The following is a 13,189-nucleotide window of genomic DNA, read 5'->3' as shown; positions in this document are numbered from 1 at the left end:
AAATGTACATTTTTAATATATTAAAAGTATATTATTCGTGTATTGAATGTACATTATACAAAATAATATATTTTTAGTATTCAAATAATATACTTTTCTTAATTATAATGTACATTTTTAATATACTAAAAGTACATTATTTAACATTATGGTTCATATAGTTGTGTGGACCATAATGATTGATAGTTCAACCTTGATCCAAACACACCATTAGTCTTCATAATATTTTTAGTCTCTCAATTATGGTGTAATAATTTTTTTTCCCTAAAAGTCTTTTATCTTATAAGTTCAACCTTGAATCCAAACACACCATTAGTCCTCAAGGGAAAATTGTATTTTTTGTCTCTGAATTATAGAGAAATAGCACTTCCCATTTCCCAAATATTTTTGTAGTCACTTTTCATCCTCTTGCCAAGTGATTTTTTTGGGGGGTGAGGGGAAGGGGGGGGGGGGGTTAAAAATGACTTTGCTGACAATTAATTGATAAAAAAGTCACTTGTGACCATTGNAGGTTGAAACTGTATATAAGAGGCTTAAGTTTTGATTCTCATTCCCTGATAGACATAGACTAAAAAAATTTGAATTGTTTGAAGTTTCTGATAGAAAACGGGGTAAACCTGCCTAAATCAGTATAGTATAGAAGTGGATGGTTGTAGCAGGTTAAGAGGCGAGAGTAGTTTGGGTGGGTTGAAAATTAAATCATAACATATACTTTGGATGCATGGTAATGTGATATCAAAGTAGAGAAAAGGCGGATTCCAACTCAGATTTTGAGTTGGAATCTGGATTTCAGATTTCCAGCAATTGATGTTCTGTGAAACCTCTGTGTTCTCGACAATAAACTGGTTGGTACAATGAAAGATGCTACTTGTGTCCTGCTTGATTCCTGATTTACAATGTTTAAGCTCTGAGGCTTTGTGCTTTAAGTGTCTTCACTGTACTACTACTCTTGCCCACTTGTGACTTGTGAGTGACATTGTATTGTATGTTATGCCGAGTAGTTTCAGCATTTGGTAATACGAGTTGATGTTGTTGTGACAGACGAAGAGGTCCCTTTGAGGATAGGCGAATGGCCTCTGCAAACAACAATGCTGATGGTAAAAAAGAGGAAGACGACGACGACAATTGGGAACTTCCCGACAGAGAACTGCCCTTTTGATTGAATTTATTTTACAAGGATTCTGGTTTACTTTGCTTTTGAAGAGGCTTCTTATCCCTGTAAGGTTTCATGCCCTCTAATCTTCCCAATGCACTTAACTCTCTCTATTTTTCTGTGATTTCTTAATGCTGATGTAATTGCTTTTCTTGTTGCTTTCTGAGTGCATACATGCACTTGTTAGACATCTAGTATCTTATGTAAAATAGTTGATGTTGTAAGTCCATCATAAGAGCAATATGTTTCATCCTTACACTGTCCATTTATAATCTAATCCCTTGCTGCCTTATGGTTAAGCCCAAATTTGTAATTCCAATTAGGCCCATTAGTACATAGGCTCTAATTCTCTAGGGATAATCTTGCCCACCATAGTAGTTCAAGGCAAATTATGGTCCACACAGTGCTGGACCATAACAAAATGTACATTTTTAATATATTAAAAGTATATTATTCGTGTATTGAATGTACATTATACAAAATAATATATTTTTAGTATTCAAATAATATACTTTTCTTAATTATAATGTACATTTTTAATATACTAAAAGTACATTATTTAACATTATGGTTCATATAGTTGTGTGGACCATAATGATTGATAGTTCAACCTTGATCCAAACACACCATTAGTCTTCATAATATTTTTAGTCTCTCAATTATGGTGTAATAATTTTTTTTCCCTAAAAGTCTTTTATCTTATAAGTTCAACCTTGAATCCAAACACACCATTAGTCCTCAAGGGAAAATTGTATTTTTTGTCTCTGAATTATAGAGAAATAGCACTTCCCATTTCCCAAATATTTTTGTAGTCACTTTTCATCCTCTTGCCAAGTGATTTTTTTGGGGGGTGAGGGGAAGGGGGGGGGGGGGTTAAAAATGACTTTGCTGACAATTAATTGATAAAAAAGTCACTTGTGACCATTGNAGAAATAGCACTTCCCATTTCCCAAATATTTTTGTAGTCACTTTTCATCCTCTTGCCAAGTGATTTTTTTGGGGGGTGAGGGGAAGGGGGGGGGGGTGTTAAAAATGACTTTGCTGACAATTAATTGATAAAAAAGTCACTTGTGACCATTGAGGCACCATAAGTGACGAGAGTATATTTGAAGGACAAAAAGTCTAGCTGGTCCTTATCCTTATGTTCAAAATATAAATTAAATGGGGCAATGATGGGATTGAGTTAGTAGCTGGTCCAATTATATCCAATTGGATTTTGGGAAAAGTCTAGGTAAACGCCACCTGTCGTTTCTGGTCTATCGTCACAAGATCAACATCCCGTGCCATCAATTGATGCGGAGTATTTATACTTATTTTATAATTATTAATAGTTTTTATTCTTATAATGTAACATCATAACATCCATACAATACCGTCAATTGATATTAAATAAATATTTTATTATTTTATATTTATATTCTTTTTTTATATAATATAATGCGACATTACAACGTTGAAACTCATATATCAATTTATGCAAGGGTGTTATTAGCAAGTGCTCTAATAGCTCTAATCAAAGTGTATTGTGAACAAAAATTGATAAAAAGCAACTGATTTATATATAAATCATAAATATTAAAAACACAATCTTTGGGGTGATTTTATTAATTGAAGAAAATTTTTATTTTTCCTGTTGGTGTATAGTAAAAAATAATCTCAACATAAATCAATGAAATTAAGCTTGAAAACAATTCTCGGATGGATGTGTAAGAGAATAAGGATAAAGGAATTCACTCTTAGTTACTCAAAAGGTGGAGCAGCATAGCTATTCCTTCTCAAATGAGAGATATAAGGTTCAAATTCCTGTGTGGGGACATTGACTCTTTGTATTTCAGTAGGTTGAGAACGTATGTATGAACATATACAACATTGTAACAGAGTCAATATTACTCAAAAAAAAAAAAAAAAAAACTCTTAGTTACTCGAGGTGAATTGAGAGCTAGGTTTCATTATAATTTCAATAAAGGAATTAGCTCTTAGTTACTCGAGGTAAATTGAAAGCAAATTTTCATTATTATATGTAACTCAATCTTGAGTATGTCGTGACGGTTGAAGAGCTTATGAAGTTTTAGCCTGCTCTTTCAATCTTCTAGATGATACCTTGACGGGAATTTGGTAGAATTTCAGTGCAATTGTCGTGAGAATATGAGACTCACACCACTCCTTACTTTTTGATATTTTTCCCAAATTAATAATTAAATATTTAATATGATATAAAAAATTATCCAAAATGAATCATGCCACTATTATGTCTAGGTTCATGATCTCAAAATATTTTGCATTAAAATTAAAATTTAAAACACATCATAATAGATGATAAAAAATCCCTTTCTTCACAGTATTTTATCAAAGTATCATATTATGTACTTTTAGTTAATATATGATGTACATTTGCTTACAACCTACCACTCATGAACTAATTCAGCTACCAGTGTGAGCATATATTATGTACATTCAGTTATATAATTGAATACACATATGTTAACTGAAAATACATAATCTGAATCAAGACATATAATATATATGTTGGAGTTTAATCAATTATATAATTTGTGCATCAAAATGACGTGGGCCAATCAATGATTACTTTTCTCGAAATTAGATTAATTATTAATAAAATTGTTGAGTAATTTTATAAACCCAACCAATTCAAATACTAATCTAATTAGTATGCTTAACCCAATAATTAACATAATAAATATAATGACCCATTTATAATATCAAATTTGGGTGCCTACAACTTCCAATTTCCAAATCAAGAAGTAAAGGCAATCTAAATGATATCATATGAATCTCGTGGTTAAGAAATACTAAAATTTGGGAATGGAAAATCCGAAATCGTAAGATTGCAAAAAAAGTCAATGAATTATAGGTGATGATGATTAGTCATATGGTCGGTTTCCCACGTTTTTTTGTCACGTTTATGTTTTCACATCTCAAACGCTGTACTGGTAGCCCAAATTTGTAGGGCCCAACCGACCATAACTCCTATCACTATATCCACGTTGTCCAACCTCAAGCCACCAACTCAAATAAATATTCTTCTTATCACTTCAATTAGTTTTTAAGTGGTAAATTATAAACAATGGCATAGGATCGAGCACTCATAGTCGCAATGTGGACAGATTACCCAATATTATGGGCGTGAGTGCTGCTGAGCCACCATGAGCTCATTGTGGGTATTCAGGCCGTTAAGTCACCATGATTTATCCATATACTATCATGTTGAAATCGAGGTGAAATTTTGCCTTTGTGGTCAAGTGACATGAAGTGGCTCTTCCAAATGGGAGGTAATGAAATCGAGCCCCAGTAAAGCGATATTGACTCTTTGTGCTTCAACAGGTTGAAGAAGTATAAATGATAAATAGATCCTATACTATAATAGAGTCAGTAGTACTCAAATATTCTTCTTTTACAACTTTTTATTATCTACTTTAAACCATTATATCTAAGTCTACATTGTAAAGTAAATTTTTTTTTTGAGTTCTACTGACTCGGTTACAATGTAGTATCTGTTCATAGCTACTTTCTCAACCTACTGAAGCACAAAGAGTCAACAGATGCCTCCACTGACGCTCGAACCCACTCCCTTCCAATGATATATATGTTCATTTTTAATATACTACATAATTATTTTTATTGTACTATAAAAATGTAAATTTATTTTTAGATATTGCAAATTCATCTACTTAAAAATAAATTTATAGTACACTCAAAAATCAAAAAATATATTTTTGTTAAAATATACTACAAATAAACATATATGATATGGTCCATAATGCAAAATATAATTTGTCACCTAACTCCTATCAGTATATCCACGTTCCCCAACCATCAAGCCATCAACTCACACAAATCTCATTCTTTTCCAACTTTTTGTTATCTACTTTAAAAAAGTATAAATTAAACCAAACTTTTTAATAAAGAGTTAGCATCTAATTAGTTAGTCAATGAGATACTATTGCATTTTTAAATTTATCTCTTTTTTACTTCTTTTTGGCGAAAAAAATGTGTTAATACAATGAGATGATTATGTACAAGTTTGTTAAAGTCTATACCTTATTTTAAGCTACAAATAAGTTATTATTAGTTCTATTTGGTAAAACAAGAGAGTTTAAACTAATAGTTTATTTTCAAATGCTTTCCTAAATAGCATTTCAAAATAAGCTAGTGGCTTCTGACTTTTAAGCTTTCAATTTTAAGCTAGGTATACCAAACAAAGCAATGATAAGCGATAGTAGAGAAAGTCGCACATATTATAACATGCATTTCTTTAATTTATGATTTGATGTCTACAATGCCTTTATTCAAAAAAAAAAAATTCATTATAAAAAAAAATTCATTAATTTATAAATTGTATTTATTTATACTATCATTTTAGACTAAGTATTTAAATTAGCATTTTTACAAAATTGCAAACATTTATTTTAGTGACAATTATAATCAAATCTCTCATATATTATCTTGCATTCATAAACTTTGGATTACCGATTTAAATAAACAAATTTAACATTCAATTATATATACATGAACATCTCCTATATAATCTTGCATTGATATACTTTGAAATACTTATTTAAAATTAAACATTGGGCATTATCTCATTCGCACAATGCGCGTGAAAAACTAGTTTTTAATAAAGAGTTAGCATCTAATTAGTTAGTCAATGAGATACTATTGCATTTTTTAAATTTATTTTTTACTTCTTCTTCGCGAATAAATGTGTTAATATAATTAGATCACTATGTCTAGGTTTGTTAAAGTTTATACCTTATTTTAGGCTACAAACAAGTTATAAGCTTTAATTTATTTGGTAAATTAAAACACATAAAGTTTAAAATAATAATTTATTTTTAAATGCTTCCTTAAATAGGATTTTAAAATAAGTTAGTGGCTAATAGCTTTTACACTTTCAGTTTTAAGCAATATATGCCAAACAAAGCAATGATAAGCGATAGTAGAGAAAGCCTCACACATTATAACATGTTTTCCTTTCGGTAAAGAAATAATATGTACATATTACACATGAGGATATGAAATCATGCATAATATAATACAAGAAAATCTACATATCGTAAATTTTTATTATTGATGAAGATCTAATACTTTGAATGCACAAAAATAAAAAGTTTGTTGTAAAGATTGGGGGGGGGGGGGGGGAATCAATGACAATGTTTTGCGAAAACACCCCGTGAATTTGCTTCTAAAGTAATGATTACTCTAAAACACTCCGGTGGGCTGGCTATGTTCAGCCCAAAAAATTGTTATGCTTTAAAGTCGATCTCATTGACCTATTTTGACGGATCTAATCATGTGATATGTAGTAACCATGGTGGATGAGGGGGGGGGGTGGAATCAATCACAATGTTTTTGCGAAAACACCCGTGAATTTGCTTCTAAAATAATGATTACTCTAAAACACTCCGGTGGGCTGGCTATGTTCAAGCCCAAAAAATCATTAGGCTTTAAAGTCGATCTCATTAACCTATTTTGACGGATCTAATCATGTGATATGTAGTAACCAGTGTTGGTCCCGTTGGGAAAGGGGTACAAGTCTAGAATGGGGAGTGGTGAATAGACTTGTATAAATTTTAAAATTTTTTCAATGACTATTAGCTCAAGTAAACTTGAACTTAAAAACAGTTTGAGTAACACAACAGAAAATAATTTGTTACCCCTTTTTAATTTACTTGCATGTATTTGTTCTTTTTAAATCTTAGATTTGGTTGATTAAGTACTGGAATGTAAATAACAACATATAAATGAGAGAGAGGGAATTTTTATGTGGTTCGACCAAACCAACCTACATCCACTCTTCTCCTTAAACTCCAAGGATTTTTAAGAAGATGGGCTTGTTCCATCGTACAAACATAACAAATTTCTCGTGAGATAAGAATTAAGTAGATGAAGTAGATGGTTGGTTTGCAACCAGTGTTGTGTTCTTTGGTTCTTCATCTTCATCTCTTGAGTTCATCTCAAAGTCATATGCTTTGAGATCCTTGAATAGTTGAATCGTTGGCATAGCCTTTAGATCACTGTGATCTCTCATCGCTGTCACCTTCATCTCCCAAGCTTCGGGCAATTCACAGAGTATCTTGAGGCTTACTTTCTTCTGACTAATCTTGTAATAACCCCATTTCCAAAACTAAGAATACTTATAAAAAAACATTTATTCAATTGAAAATCCATTAAAGTTGCGGAAGTAAAATAAAGCTAGAGTAAAAGGAGTGTTACCGCCACGTTTAGATAACCAAACGCAAGACTTAAAACAAAACAAGATTTAAAATTAAAATAACTTCTCAAAAGTATCCTGAAATAAGTGCTAATACATTAATTAAAACCAAGCCTCTAATCAAAATGGCTCTATAATTTGTTCAACTAAGTAATTAACTTTTCCAATACTAAGATTCTCTAGGGAATATGGATCGCTCTCATGTCTCATGTTCATGCAAGTTCACTTGAAACATTCAATGAAGAGAAAATAATGAAATACACAAAATTAGCAAAACGCCAAGATTTACTTCACGCCGTAAAATATTTAAAACGAAAGATAAATCATTTGAAAAATCATTTGGGATTTTCAAAGGGATGAATTCTTCCTTTGTTTTATATTACTAACCATAACCATATAGTTATATAAAAAAATACTTTAAAGTTTTAAAGGATTTAAAGGAATCACAAAATAGGAAGCAATACTAGGGAAACATATAATAATCTTTTATAAAATCTCCATATTGATACCAGAATATTCGATAGTATCTTGGAGGAGGAAATATTAAATGGAGAGTTTCAGGCTCTCAAAGTAACCACCAAAGGAAAGTTTCAAACTCAAAAAATAACCACCAAAATCAACCAATCGAACCAATTGGTCCGAGTCTTAATACTTAAGTATGCGTACCTCCAAAGGGTTTCCTAGCCTAGTGAGTAGAAGAAGCAGGAAGAGTTACGATATGTTTCTACTGACCCAAAAATAATAATAAAGGCACTATACTCCAAACCAATAGGTGAATTTTTCGGCTCACATCCCGCAAAGTAACCAAACCATCCTCAAAGACAAAATATATATAAATAGAGCAGTTCTCCTTTTCATACAAAAATATTACACCAATATACGAAAATTCATACCAATTAAAATATCCCAATTTTCAAAATACCAACTTGTTATATATATATATATATATATATATATATATATATATATATATATTCATGTACTTATGTTAGCATAATAATCAAGTATTCATAGATATGCGATTAAAATCAACAATTTCACCATAAACACAATGATTTCGCAAAATCATGAGTTACATATATAGTATTCACAAATTCCACAAAAATTAGTTCTGGATTTCTAAAATAATTACCCCTTTTTAATTTACTTGCATGTAATTGTTCTTTTTGAATCTTAGATTTGGTTGATTAAGTACTAAATGTAAATAGTAATATATAAATGAGAGAGAGAATTTTTGAGTGCTTTTGCCAAAGCCAGCCTACATTCACTATTCTCTTTAAACTCCAAGGAGGTTTGCTCAAAAAATTAATTAATACAAAAAGAGACCACTTGTGTCTTTATCACAAAGCCGGCCACAAGTGTGTATATTTTTCACAAGTCAAGACTTGTTACTTTGCATCTTTCTAGTTAACCAAGTAGAGATAGATTGTTTGGACACAAAGATTGTTCACAATCTCTAGCTACTAGACACGAGTACACGACAAATGGCTTCTTGTCGATGAGGTAGTCTTGATCTTGATTTTGCAATTCATCGTTAACTCTTTCTTCACTGGTCTACTTGATCAAACTTGTAAACTTGCTATGCACTTAGATTTCTCGTTTGTAAAATTGACCAGCACTACTCCAAGACTTGGATAAAGGTATTTATAGACTTGTTTGAAAATTTTTCCGTTAGAAGGAAAAAAATTACAAACGTCTATTATCCTTTGACAAACAATCGTGGGTAATGCGGTAGGTTGCTTTTTGTCATATTTTTTAGTTATTGAGTGTACTTTTGTGTCCGCTCCTATCCTAGTTTTCTGAGTTGTGCAAAATGTCTTAGCCTTTTTGAGAAAATTTCCTTGGGATGTGTATCTATGACACCTTTTGTCTTAGTAACATTCTCCAAGCATTATCAGATATTTACTATTCGGTTAGAGAACGTACGAACGTTAGATGCGAAAAGGTAACCATTTACTTCTCGTGTTTAACCTTTCGGATCATTCCTCAACAACCTTTTAGATTTGACTTTCCTTAGTCAATTATTAACCATTCTGAAATTAACTTCTCGCTTTAAATTAGCTTTTCGTGCTCCCTACTTTCTGACAAAGGTTTACCCTTCCACTTTTTGACCATTTAACCTTCCGGTCTTCAACTTTTCGACTCTTTGCGCTTCTACTCTTCGTAGTCATAACTTCTCACAACTCCTCGAAATCATTTGGCTTTTTGTAGGTTACTTCTCGAATTAGTTTACATTCCAGTTAATTGACTTCCCGGTTGGTAAAGTTCATTATTAAAGTTACCTTTCAAACTCCTATTTCTAAAAATAAAATGGGGACTAAAAACACTTGTTCCTAACCGCCAATACAATATGGAAAACTAGATATCAGTCGTTAAAAATAAAAACATTGATATTATATTTATAATTTTACTTACAAATACAAGAAAACTTCAAAAGATTCACTCCTTTTACATACAATACAAATAAAATAGATGCCCAACATGGGTAATTGAGTGTGTGAAGCATGATTTTATACTTATCAATGCTCTATCGATTGAGTCTATCTTACATGTCTTCTTAGTATGATTTACCTCTCATGTGTGGTTTGTGAATTATCACACAGGAGATAGATTTATCGAATATGCACATTCGAGTAATATTTGGGGGTTTCTCTCATCACCAAAATACTCAATCTGTCCCATTTTATGTGTCTAGTTCGGTTAACGAGACTTGACTAGAGTTATTTTTAATTCAATTTTTCATAATTTAAGTTTAATATTAGTATATAAATTTATATATTTAGAAACTACATTAACAGTACTATTAAATACAAAAATAAATTTAAAAATAATTGAAAAAAACCAAAAAATATGCAAGGAAGAAATAATTGGTTTAACTGATGAATAGTAAACATGATAGATAAAATGAGACAATAGGAGTAATAAGAATAATAGCTGGAAAACTCAATGGGGTAGCTTAAGTGGCAAGTGAGTTTTCTTTGTGGGGAAGAATTTTGGGAGAATACGGGTTCGATTCTCACAAGTGACGATTCTCCGCCCGGTGAATTTACCAAAAAAAAAAAGAATAATAGTTAGAATATTATATCATAACTTGTGTAATTGATTAAACAATTCACATTTTCTATTTTTAGTAATATATATTTTTATAGTTGAACTTGTGGTCTAGTGGCACCAAGTTGCACTCCTAGAACCTTAATGGAGTCACTAGTATTCAAACATATTTATTGTTAGACAATCAAATTAAATTGGAAAAAGTGTCAAATAGGCCACTGAACTTGTCACTTTTGTGCAATTGGGCCATTGAACTTAAAAAGTGTGCAATTCAACCATCAACAAGCAAAATTTGTGCAATTGGACCATTTTTACAAAATTTTTTAATTCAATTTGAGTTAAAAACATTTCAATGTTGACTCCCAACTAATACGGTAGAAGAAAATGCCACTTTTAATACATATATGTTAGTAATATAATTGAATTTTACCATAAAATTTTTGTAAAAATGGTCCAATTGCACAAATTTTGCTTGTTAGATGGTTAAATTGCACACTTTTTAAGTTCAATGACCCAATTACACAAAAGCGATAAGTTCAGTGGCCTATTTGACACTTTTTCCAATTAAATTTGATTCTATGAAACCAATCTTCGATAAGATGTGTCCCGTATTCAAAAATATTTATTGTTAGACAATAAAATTAAATTTGATTCTACGAAACCAATCTTCCATAAGATGTGTCCGGTTCGGATACGGTCATACAGAGTAGTATTCAATGACATGTCATGTTACTCCCTTGTCCATCACGAATTTTGAATATTTTATAATAATAATAATAATAATAATAATAATAATAATAATAATAATAATAATTTGTACACAATATTCACTATTCCTACCAAGATTAATCCAGATTTAACATGTCCACTTACCAACTACACTAAGTTATTAGGTTAATAATAATAACAACAACAACAATAAATAATAATAATAATAATAATAATAATAATAATAATAATACTTTCAATTTAATAACTTCTATGAATTATAAATAATTTACTTAGTCCTATAACTCATTTCCTTTTAAACTATGAGTTAATTCAATTTTTTCGTCTTTTCAACTATACTTTTTTTTCACTTATAATTTTAACATTTAATCTCAATTATTGAAAATGCATCTTTTTTACGTTTAGAGTTTAAATTCATAAGTACGTAATGACACCCTACCACATATTGTGGGGTTCGAATACTTGTGATATGTATTCAAAAAGAAAAAAATGTCACTTTACAAAAGACTACAAATTGACGTAAATTATATAATTTGTAATAAGTGTTATAATAATTAACATTCACTCACTATTACTATTCAGCTTGAATAAATAAAAAAATATTTCCGTAGTACAATTCTCATCTTGTGTGTGATTTACAAGCTATTACACAAATGCATAGTTTATTAAATATTTTTGAATAATAAATGTGAATTTTTCTCGTGATCTAAAACAAATTAAATAAAAGATCACTTTAAAAAAAAAAAAAGACTAAATTAATTGAGGCATGTGGAAAATTATATGTCTCTTGGAAATCCAAAAAGCCAAGCAAAAGCATTGATTAAGAGAGAAGCATGATCATGGCTGTATGTGACTATCAGACTATGAAGCTCCAATCATTTATGGCAAAAAAGCCAACCAAACTGCAGCTAATAACCTAAGTGACATGTCATGTATTGTGATCCATCACACTTTTTGCTGTGCCAACTGCCCATTATTTACCAAATACTATTACATATACTCCAAATTTCTTTATTTCTTTGACAAAAAAAAAAAAATTCTTTATTTTTTACTATTGCATACTAGTGTATTTTGATTCATCTAAAAATGATACACAAATTATTTTTAAAAGAAATATACACAATTTTTTTTTATTGATCTCTTTTTATTTTATCAATAAAATCATGACACATGACAGAAAATTTACTCAATAGGAATCCATATACCATTTTCCATATTTACCCAGCAAATTGTTCCCAATGAATTAGATCTTCTACTTCCTAAATAATGAGTGATGAGGGAAGATAATGGATTTTGTAAGAAAGAAAAATAACAAATCTTCATTTTTAGACTATACATACATCATAAAATTTTCCTCAAACGAATATTATTATAAAGTATATCTGATCAACGTCTGTGTTAATAGTACTAGGTAGAAAATGACAAACACTAACTCCTCTGATGCCTTTGGGCAGAGGATCCAAATGTTTAATATTAATCTATCGTAAGTTGAGAAATTTAATGTATCCAAAAAAAAAGAGAGACCAACACAGAGTAATCTATTCGGAAAATGGTAGATGTACTCCATGGAAGTGTTCAAATTTTACTGCATGAAGAAAAAGAAATGAATAAAAATCATGGCACACCCCATTTTATTAAGCAATTAAAATATGACGCATTATAAAGAGTAGAAAATGAGAGTAGGAAATAGAAGTACAGGTAGAACTAATCAATCTATTATAGCATTACTAAATAATTGCAGAGTGAGCTGCGCCCACTAATCGGGGTCCCCCTCCCTTAAGGGCCCTTTTGGTTCTCAAAAAATGTTTTAGAGGGAATGAAATTGAAAAATTCCATGGAAAAACAATTATTAGAAATATGAATTTCATTATTTGATTGGTGAAAACAAAATTATTGGAGATATTAATTCCATTGTTTGGTTGGATTGAGAATTGTAAAGAATAACGAGTATAATGACCTATACGCCCCTACAAAATAATCAAAGAAAGAATAACAAGGGTAAAATTGTCAAGCCACCTCATTTT

Source organism: Ipomoea triloba, chromosome 6, assembly GCF_003576645.1.
Source record: "Ipomoea triloba cultivar NCNSP0323 chromosome 6, ASM357664v1".
NCBI classification, from domain to species: Eukaryota; Viridiplantae; Streptophyta; class Magnoliopsida; order Solanales; family Convolvulaceae; genus Ipomoea; species Ipomoea triloba.
This window is presented reverse-complemented; position numbering follows the sequence as displayed.